Source organism: Cyprinus carpio, unplaced genomic scaffold, assembly GCF_018340385.1.
Source record: "Cyprinus carpio isolate SPL01 unplaced genomic scaffold, ASM1834038v1 S000006610, whole genome shotgun sequence".
NCBI lineage: Eukaryota > Metazoa > Chordata > Actinopteri > Cypriniformes > Cyprinidae > Cyprinus > Cyprinus carpio.
This window is the reverse complement of record NW_024879251.1, coordinates 272,017-281,573: the sequence shown is the minus strand read 5'-3', so window position 1 is coordinate 281,573 and position 9,557 is coordinate 272,017.

The window sequence follows — 9,557 nt, the reverse complement described above, 5'->3', positions numbered from 1 at the left end:
TAATCATCTTTGTAATCCTTACTCAAAATCTGAACATTTACTTCCGTTCTGGAATGGCATTCTTTTTCTAATGACGTCAGTTTGATGGCATGGGCAGAATATACTTAAACACACCCCTCCAGCCATTAGTTAAGTGAAAAGACAGAGACCAGGAGCACAAACAAAAACCATGCCCTCTATTCAATATTCCGTTTCAGCTGGAAATATCATCACACTGAAATAAAGTCAGCACCAACTTCCGGTTCACATGGACTTTAAAGATGAGCCAAATCTACCTAGAACCTCAAATGGAAGATGACCAAAACATCACCCTTGATAGAGCTCATCCCTCATAAAAAGCCAGTCCAAAGAGTGAGCTGTGTAAAGATGAGGTGAGAGCCAAAGTTCCTTCGCACCTGCAGCCATGGAATTCCACAAAGCTTGATAGACTCCAGAACCCCAAGGAACCTTTGCAGAAGGATAAGAATGCATTTACTTTTTAACAATGATCCCTTTAAATTTAGCAATTAAACTTCAGGGGTATTGAATCCGTAAAAGCAAAAGAAACCCCTTTACAGAAAGATTTTTGTATAACTTAAAGCAGAGGGTTTAAGAGGAGCATGCACTGTCCAGGGCCCGTCCGATAACGCCACCTTACCCAAGAAGACTCAAAAAGATATATCTTACCAAAGTTGTTTATGTTCCTAAGTGTGTTCCCCCGAAGTGTCCCTTTTTAGGAAGCTTCTATCACCCCTGCCCTTAAGCTCGACGCTACAAGCACTGTCCCAAGTGAAGGTGCTGAATTAGCTGGCATCGCATTGCTCAGGAATCAATTCTTCCACTTCACGAAGGTGCATTAAGGTGTTAAGAAAGACAACACGTTATATGAAAAACGAAACATTCTCAAATTATTCCAGTAACTTTTTATTTCAACATAGTTGCTACCCCGAAAAATATAGACTAACTAAATTATTAAATCGCCAGTAATATGTTCACACGATATGTTGTGACGGGTGTCAACCCGGGGTATCCTCGCTAATCATCCACCCCCCTTTACCCCCTTGTGCCACTTGTGCCGCTTCGACATTGGTTTAACGATTCTAAAAAAATGTAATACACTTTTATATTAATGGAAGTCCCTTTACAATCAGAATTCCCTGGATGTAATCCCTGCATGCAGAGGCGTTTTTACGCAGGCCAGGGGCACCGGCCCCTGAAATTTTTTTGGGCCCAAGGTCCCCCCCCCCCAAATTTGTCTTCCTTGGCAAAAACTTTTTTTTTTTGTAACTTCTCTTCATCTGCATTTGCCCCCTGGCATGTGTACCCGCCTTGCTTCTTCTCTTTATACTTAATTTTAGGCGTTTCTATAGCGGATATTTGACAGAATTGAGAGCGATAATGTTACGGGATCCATGTAATGCGAATCTCCACTCGAACTTGATTTCCTTCACCACCAAAACTGGATGGTGCTTTTTAAATATACATTGTTTTTTTTATGAATTGGCTCTGCTTTACATTTTTATCCCCATTAAATGGAAGCAAGCGGGATTATAGCCGCCTTTTTTTAGTTATTTATTTTATTAATAGCCTACTTATTTTATTTAGGTGTTTAACTTATAAATATGCATTTATTCAATTGTTTTATTAAGTGCATTTGTATTTTGTTGTTTGGCAGCCCGCAAGTCGGCGAAACCAGCCTCCGCAAAAAAGAACCACCAGTGCCTCAAAAAGTCAAGAAAGAGCAGCGCTCCAAAGATATTCACAGCATCCCGCCAGCCCAGTCAGCCCACTACTGTACCACCACTGCTACCCTGTCGCCAGCAAACCGAAGATTGCCGGGCCCCGCAACCCGCGTGGCGCCGTCATCCCGTGTTCAGACCCACGCCGTTTTTCACAAACAGCGCCCTTCACCCTTTCGCCCCCGCCCCCCGCCTCCCTGGCCAAAAGCGCAAACGGACATCACCATGAATAAAATGCGCACCATCCAGCCTCCACGCGACCGCCAGCTGGTCGCTACCGCCACCCAGATCCACAGCCGCCAAATTGCATCTGCTGAACATCAAAAGCGATTTCACGAACAACGCCAGTTGAATACGCAAATGAAAGTCATGTCGGCCGTCAACCACAGCCTCTGGCTGTACCCAAAAGCCTCCACCGCACCCAGCCGCGTATTTTTTCAGTTTGCCGCAGCAAACCATTTCTGCTATTTCCAAGCGACGCCGTCACCAGCCTGACCCCATCCACCCCGATTTCAAAATACACCCACGTGCTGTCAGTTTCTGGGCTCCGTCCCGTCGCTGCCCAGCCCAACCGCATCCACCCAAACCCGCCAGTTTAACGGAAGAACAACTGTCGGCACACGTACGGGTTCTGTTATTTAAAGAAACGCACAAAATCACCAGCGCCAACGCCAGTAAACGCTCCAGAACGCACCCACCAGCCGCCGCCCCAAACAGCGCATTAATCCCGTCCAGCCCTGCGTTTCCGCCAGAAACCCGAAAGTCACCCAGCAGCGCCACCCGAACCAAAGTCCCACCAGCGCAAAGTCCCGCATGGAATACCGTCAGCGCCAGAAAGCACCCAACCACCAGTTATTGCCAAACAGACAAACACGCCAAGAACATCTGCGCCAGGTTTTCCTCAAACCCGCCTAAAACGGCATCCAGCCATAACCGCCTGAGACTCTGGTACATGACAAAAAACAGCCAGCTAAGCCCAGGCATCAGGGAAGCCACTTTGAAAAAGGTTTTACAAATAAATAGCAAACCCACGTTCTAGACCCAGAAACCAGTATGTCAGGAAGAACTCCTCCTGCCGTGCAAACGGGAAACGCCAGGAGGTTCAGGGAGGAGATCCGGGCTTAGCCCAGAAAATCCATGTATATGACTTTATTTTAATAAATCAGAAAGATTTACCTGTTTAAAAATATACAAAACAATAAAAACAAACAAAAAAAAAACAAATTTAAAACATTTTATTTAAAGTTTATCCCTTGTATCCTGACACATATGCTGATGTTGTGTCTCTGTCTCACTTTTTTTTTGTCTCTGTCTCTCAGTTTTCTTTTCTTTTCCAATCAAGCCTGACTGGCTACACTCGTCCTGGTAGAACAGGGATAAGAAGCAAACATTAAGCAGTGCACTGACATAGTCTTACTCTCTACAAAGATATACAGGTCAAAGGACTTTATCTCTGTGTTTATGCATTACAGTAAACAGATTCAAGTTATTCAGTCTAGCAGATAAACCTTACCCTCTACTGAAGTCTGTGCATCATTCCTCTGCTGTGGCTGCCTCATAAAGGTTTGTCCTATAATTTTGCTGTTGCCTGCTTTCCTCTTTTCTCAATTGTTTTTCTTCTCATCAAAACAGCTCTCCTGCTCCCTTCCTCCTTGCCTCTTTCTTCTGTCCACCCCTTTCTCTACCCCAACATCCCTTCCTCATTTCTCACTTGCTGGGCCCCTCTCCTCCCCACCATGTTTCCTCCATTCCCTCTGCCATTTCCTCCTCCCACCCTCCCCCCATTTTTCTCCTCAAATTGCCTCCTTCTAAAAAATTTCTTATTATTCAAAGCCCCTTTACAGTAAAATTGTGTTATGTTAACTTTAGGCAATAGCCCCTTTTTCCACATCATTCAATGTCCATATTTTTTGAAAATGGTAAAGCTGTAATGCAAAATAAATTTTGAAAAAAAAGATTACAAATTTTTTTTTTACTGAAATTTAATAAAAAAAACAATTTTAGTTTACTGGTAATAAGTAACTAATGATAACAAATAAAACTTTTACTGTAAAGGGGTTTTTATCTGCCTCCCTCCATCCCGTTCGTTGGAACATGTGGAGGCCTTCAGTGATGGATAGAAGTCTATGAAACATCAGCAGCAATGTAGACAGTGTTAAAGTTGCTGAGTTTGGACCTGAGGCCTACAGCCATTGGTGTTGAATTTTTGTCAAGACATTGCAGAATAGCACAGAAATTGTCAATTACAGCACTCACAGACTTCACCTGACATGCCCAACGTGTTGTTGACAGCTGTAGCAGCTCAGATGATTGTAGTCCAAGCTGTTTTTGAACATTAGTAAACTTTTGGTGATTAACTAGAGATGCACTGAAAAATGAATAAAGGCTCTCCAGTAAATCAAAAAAGTTGGTGGCTTCTGGTATTGCCTTGCATGCATGGCACAGCACAAGATTTAATATGTGCATAGCTTGCATGCATGTCAGCACGAGATTCATCGAGTGCAGCTGACACCCTACAGCTCACTATGACCGCTCCTAAACAGCCTGTACACCCCACAGAAGATTCAATCATACTGCAGTTTCATATACTGTGCACAGTGAAGATGGTCAAATTTATGTTTGCTGTAGCTCAATGGTTTTCTGATCGTTGCATCAGAAACCAACCAGTATTGCTGAACCAAGGAAATTTTCCTGATCCTGCCCTCGCACTAGCAAGCATACTCCATTTTCATTTCTTTCCCTTGCCTTCTGCTGCCTCTAGAGAATACATGCTAATCATTCATTTCTTTTGAGTGATGCAGGTAGGTCATTGGATGAGATGTCATCTTTAATGTTCGATGATGGAGAAGTTTAGCACTCAAGGAAGTTTGATTTTGACTCTGGCTTGTCATCAATGTCCGGAATCAATTCCCATGCCCAAGAAATTTCGCCATTGCAACATTAGATCTGGTGTTACCTCAGTTATTTCTCCTACACTCGCTCTATGAAGCTGTTCTGTAATATCTCCATGTGTTTGAGTTGTTTTGTAGCTCTTCCAGCATGTCATGGAAGCCTTATGAAGGCTACTTGTTCATGCCTTCGAATGATTCTAAAGCCCTTTCTCCAGTTGGAGAAAACCTGCACTTGTTACGTGCCCTTGGTGTTTCGATATGATGTTGGCCAAAGAGACGACAAGAAAAAGCAGAATGCAGAATTTCTGGATACAGAATACTCAAGCCATTGAAAATGCATCTAGCCAATTCTTGGCAAAAAGCTCTCTGCTGTGTTCCAAATTAAGTGCTAAGTGATACTGCTGAAGCTTCATGTAGCTTTTGGAGCCTGTCTGCAGTGTTCCTAGATCATCCCCTTTCACCTTCTAAAGCCTCTTCTTTCCTTTTGCTACGACTCATCCCCGGAGGCAGCAGGTAAAATATAGAAGCTCAGCTCTATTATTATTTCTTTTTTAATAGTTCCTCACTTAGCAGCATGATTTTTTGTGAGAATAGATTAAAAAAAAAAAGGTGAATAAAGAATCTATAATAACAAAAAAAAAAAAAACTCTCACCCATTCTTCCTGTATATTATTACATTTTATAGGCTACCTTATTCTTACTTTTATACATACACTCACATACATAATACACACACAAACACTTAAAGCTATATAATTATAATTGCAGGGCTCTATGCACTTATATTTTTGAAGGGAGCATTTACACAGAGTACTGGCTACAAGGTGCATAAATAATCTTATGAGGCTAATGTATCAAATATAAAATTTGGAATACAGAAATATGAGATGATGAAAACAAAAAATAGAATGGTACTTTGCTTACCAGGATGGCAGAAATACACTGCCTTAATAGGTGAGTTGAGTACCGCCAGTTTAATCAATGGATTCGCTTTTTTGAAACTGAATGATTCATTCAGAAAAAAAGCAACTGGCTTTTTATAGTGAATGGATCCGTGCGGAATCATTTATTCAAGCAAATTCATTCAGTAAACACACAGCTGTGTGTTGCTGCAGAAACATATGCTTTGTTTGGAACCATTTCCTTTGCGAAATATGTCTTTTTTATTATCTTGTTTATTGGTGTTGCCCTGACACGAAAAGGTCTACCCTGAACGTGCTAACCAAACATTATAACCGCTCTGTGTGTGTGTGTGTGTCTAAAGACGCATGCTCGCAACCTTCGTTAACTGTTTGATGTTCAAAATGTAATGTTAAATCAGACACAATTTAAAACTGAAAAAGAAATATAATACTATGATTAAAACTTACAGATACCACCTGGAAGCTGGTTAGCCATCTTGGCGTTCCACCCGAAGTGGCTGGGGGTGTTTTATTGGCTTTTTTTTTTTGAAGGATTTGAAATATCCATTTAATTTTCAAATAAATTGATCTAAATAAAACTACTGCGCCAACAAACCACCTGGCTCCCAAAGATCATTTTCATTGGCTGGATGTACAGGCGCTCACTCGATGGTTGGCCAGTTTACATGTCAGTCAGAAGCACTAGACTCAGTGGGCGGTTTTTGTCGGGTGTTGAAGCTGACAAGGCGCGTTTATAGTTTATTTATTTAATTAAATTTTAATATATAATTACTTTATTCGGGCATGAAAACTCTTGATGGCATGGTGGTAATAAAAACATTCGGGGCTTTACTGAAAACGTTCGGGGCTCCAGCCCCCTTAGCCCACCCCTAACGCCGCCCCTGGTCTACACAACAGGAGACTTAAGTTTTAATACTTACCCATTCAGTACAAGGCATTAGTTTGTAGATGACGAATGAAACAATGACTGAATAAACAAAGACAAAGCATGATTAAGACAAAATCTGGTGTAGAATAGCATATTTTCGAAAAGAAATAATGCAACTCTAGTAGCTATAAGATTGTAAGCCTTAAATACACCATACAAAGTTGTTAAACATTGAATATTAGTTGATTAACATCTTGATCCGCAACACCAAGCACTTTGTCTTAAATGTTTGAGAATAACTGCAGAGAATAAATTTATGGCCAAAGCAAAAGCGCATAAAACAAAAATTATACTTATAAGGTGTAAGCTGATGAAGTGATGAAGGCGAGATGCTGAAGTTTCCGACTGCAGGCCCGGAGAGACTTCATGCATGCAGGTTCGTGAGCTTCAGGTTCAGACCCAAGCAACGCCGATGCGACAGCAAGGAAAGCACCGACATTGCCACGTCCGCGATTTTTCCGCGAAACTGGGATATTTTAACGCTGTTGCTGCGGGTTGCTTTATATGTTCGCGGGTTGAAGCGACCCCAATAATGTGGTATTTATCGCCTGGAATGCGAATTTTTCCGGGGAACCCTTCTCTAGCGATTTGATAGTTTTGAGTAGCAATTGGCGGTTTTGAAAAAACCTGGCAACACTGGAAAGCACTCGGAACTCCGGCCAACGTTTCACTTCCTCTGCCGAGAAAACTCCGAAGCCTGTGTATCATCCAATACTAAACGACCAAAACCATTCCACATCCGCCGTTAAGCAGCTAAAGAAGAAGAAGACCAAAACCATTCCCGCGACACCAGAGGAAAGCCAACTATCTAATGTGTATCTTGAGAGGAATGTCAAACTCGCAATAGTTTGCAGAAGACGAACTTAACTATATGCAAGTAACCCAGGAAAAGCCAGGCAATAAGTCGAGCGACAGTTTGAGCAAAAACTTTGTGGCAGTATATGCAAACACAATGAAGTGTGAGTAGAGGGCTTTTATATTTCTCGTGTTAAGTGCCGATTGGCTTTTTAAATGTTTTAATTGTAATGTGACGTGGCATTAAAGGGTTAGTTCACCCAAAAATGAAAATTATGTCATTAATGACTCACCCTCATGTTGTTCCAAACCCGTAAGACCTCCGTTTATCTTCAGAACACAGTTTAAGATATTTTAGATTTAGTCCGAGAGCTTTCTGTTCCTCAATTGAAAATGTACGGTATACTGTCCATGTCCAGAAAGGAATACAAACATCATCAAAGTAGTCCATGTGACATCAGAGGGTCAGTTAGAATTAACTGAAGCATCGAAAATACATTTTGGTCCAAAAATAACAAAAATGACGAAAAATTGTCTTCTCTTCCGGGTCTGTTGTGAGTGCGACTGACTGCTGTGACTGTTGACGTATCACGCTGCTGACGTGTTTTCTTTACATCAGCAGCGCCACTGAACGCGCTCACAACAGATCCAGTAACATCAATGTAAATAAATGAGCAATTTATTCTGTTTTAAATTCAAAATAAAATATTGTAGTGAATACACTTTATTTAATTTTCAAAATGATGTTTTATTTATTTTATATTATTGTTTAAATCATCCTGCGGGCCGGATTGGACACCTCTGTGGGATGTGTTTGGCCCACGGGCTGTATGTTTGACACCCCTGGATTAGAGCAATAGATGCTGTAGATAAACAGATATATTCCTGAGGTATTCTATGACTGTGACTACTATAATCTAAGGGGAGAAAACCGGGGTTGGAAAAAAACCATCTTGGCCGCAAATCCCAAAGATATTCTGACAAAAAACAGAGCAAGGGATGCGGAAGAAATGGATTGGTCTAGCTCAGCTGTCAAAGTTTTGAGGTAATTAAAGTACCTAAATTCAGCAAGGATCCATTCAATTTTTAAAAAGTGACCATAAGGAAATTTGTAGTTCAAATAACATTTACTAAATGATTTGGCACACCGCACATTAGACAGTACACTGATAAAACACAAGAGAAAGAAACTTACTGCTTGATCTGCATGTTGGTTTGTGCTGGCTGTGTTTATGGAACAAGGTTGGCCTTCAGTATACAGTAAGTCTACTAGCAAAACCCAAGTTATTAATTACAAAATTTATATGATTCTCTGGAAAATGCCTGCTGCAAACAGCCATTTTGCAAATATGTCCCTGATCGAAGCTTGCCATGGACATTACAATTATTTCCAAACAAACTACACCCATTGGTGTTTATAACTATTTTGTTATGTATGAAGTTCTCACCATTTGTCCTTTCTATTCTTGTACCTTGCTTCTCTTGAGACCTCCTGTTTTGCAGCATAGTTAATGATATGATAATGCACATTGATGTAGTTGGTTACAACATGCAGGGTTGCCAACTCTCACGCATCTGGCGTGACACTCACGCTTTCAGTATCAATCTCATGCTCTCCACGCTACCTGAGAAATGTCATCGCCAAAAATCCATTTTCTCCCTCTCAGTCCGTTAATTTTCTGTTGATGACTAGACCACAGCGTGTGTGACAGAGGAGAGGAGTTTAAGATATCCGCAGCTGTTACATCTCCCAAAGGCGTTCTCACTGCAGTATTCTCTGATGCGTTGATTGGCTGAAAACGTTGCACCTGATACATCAGTCAAAAAATGTTAATTTTAAATCCTTCAAAACCATCAGGTTCACATAAAAAACCCATCAACTCCCCAAAAAAGATAAAAAAAACATCACATTATTAGTAAGTTTGTAAAAAGCATATTCCAACGTTAGTCTTTTTTTAATAAAACAATTAACCATAAAAACAGGATCTGTTTTTACCCCCCTTTGCTTCCACTTTATTTTTCCTTGTAACCCAAATTGCAAGCTTGATTAAACCATACAAAAAATTTAAAAATAATCACTTTCTTCTTTTTATCAACGGAGTACTTTGGGCCATAAATGAACAGATTAAAACTAAAACAACCCAACAGTCTTATACTCCAACATTTTGCCAATTCTAAAATATTTTTTAAACGAGAACATTGCATAAAAACATGTAAAACACTCTCAGACTCACCACAGAAAGGACATCCCTCCCCAACTAAAGGATCTAACCGTGCTATGTGTCTGTTCGTAGCTAATATC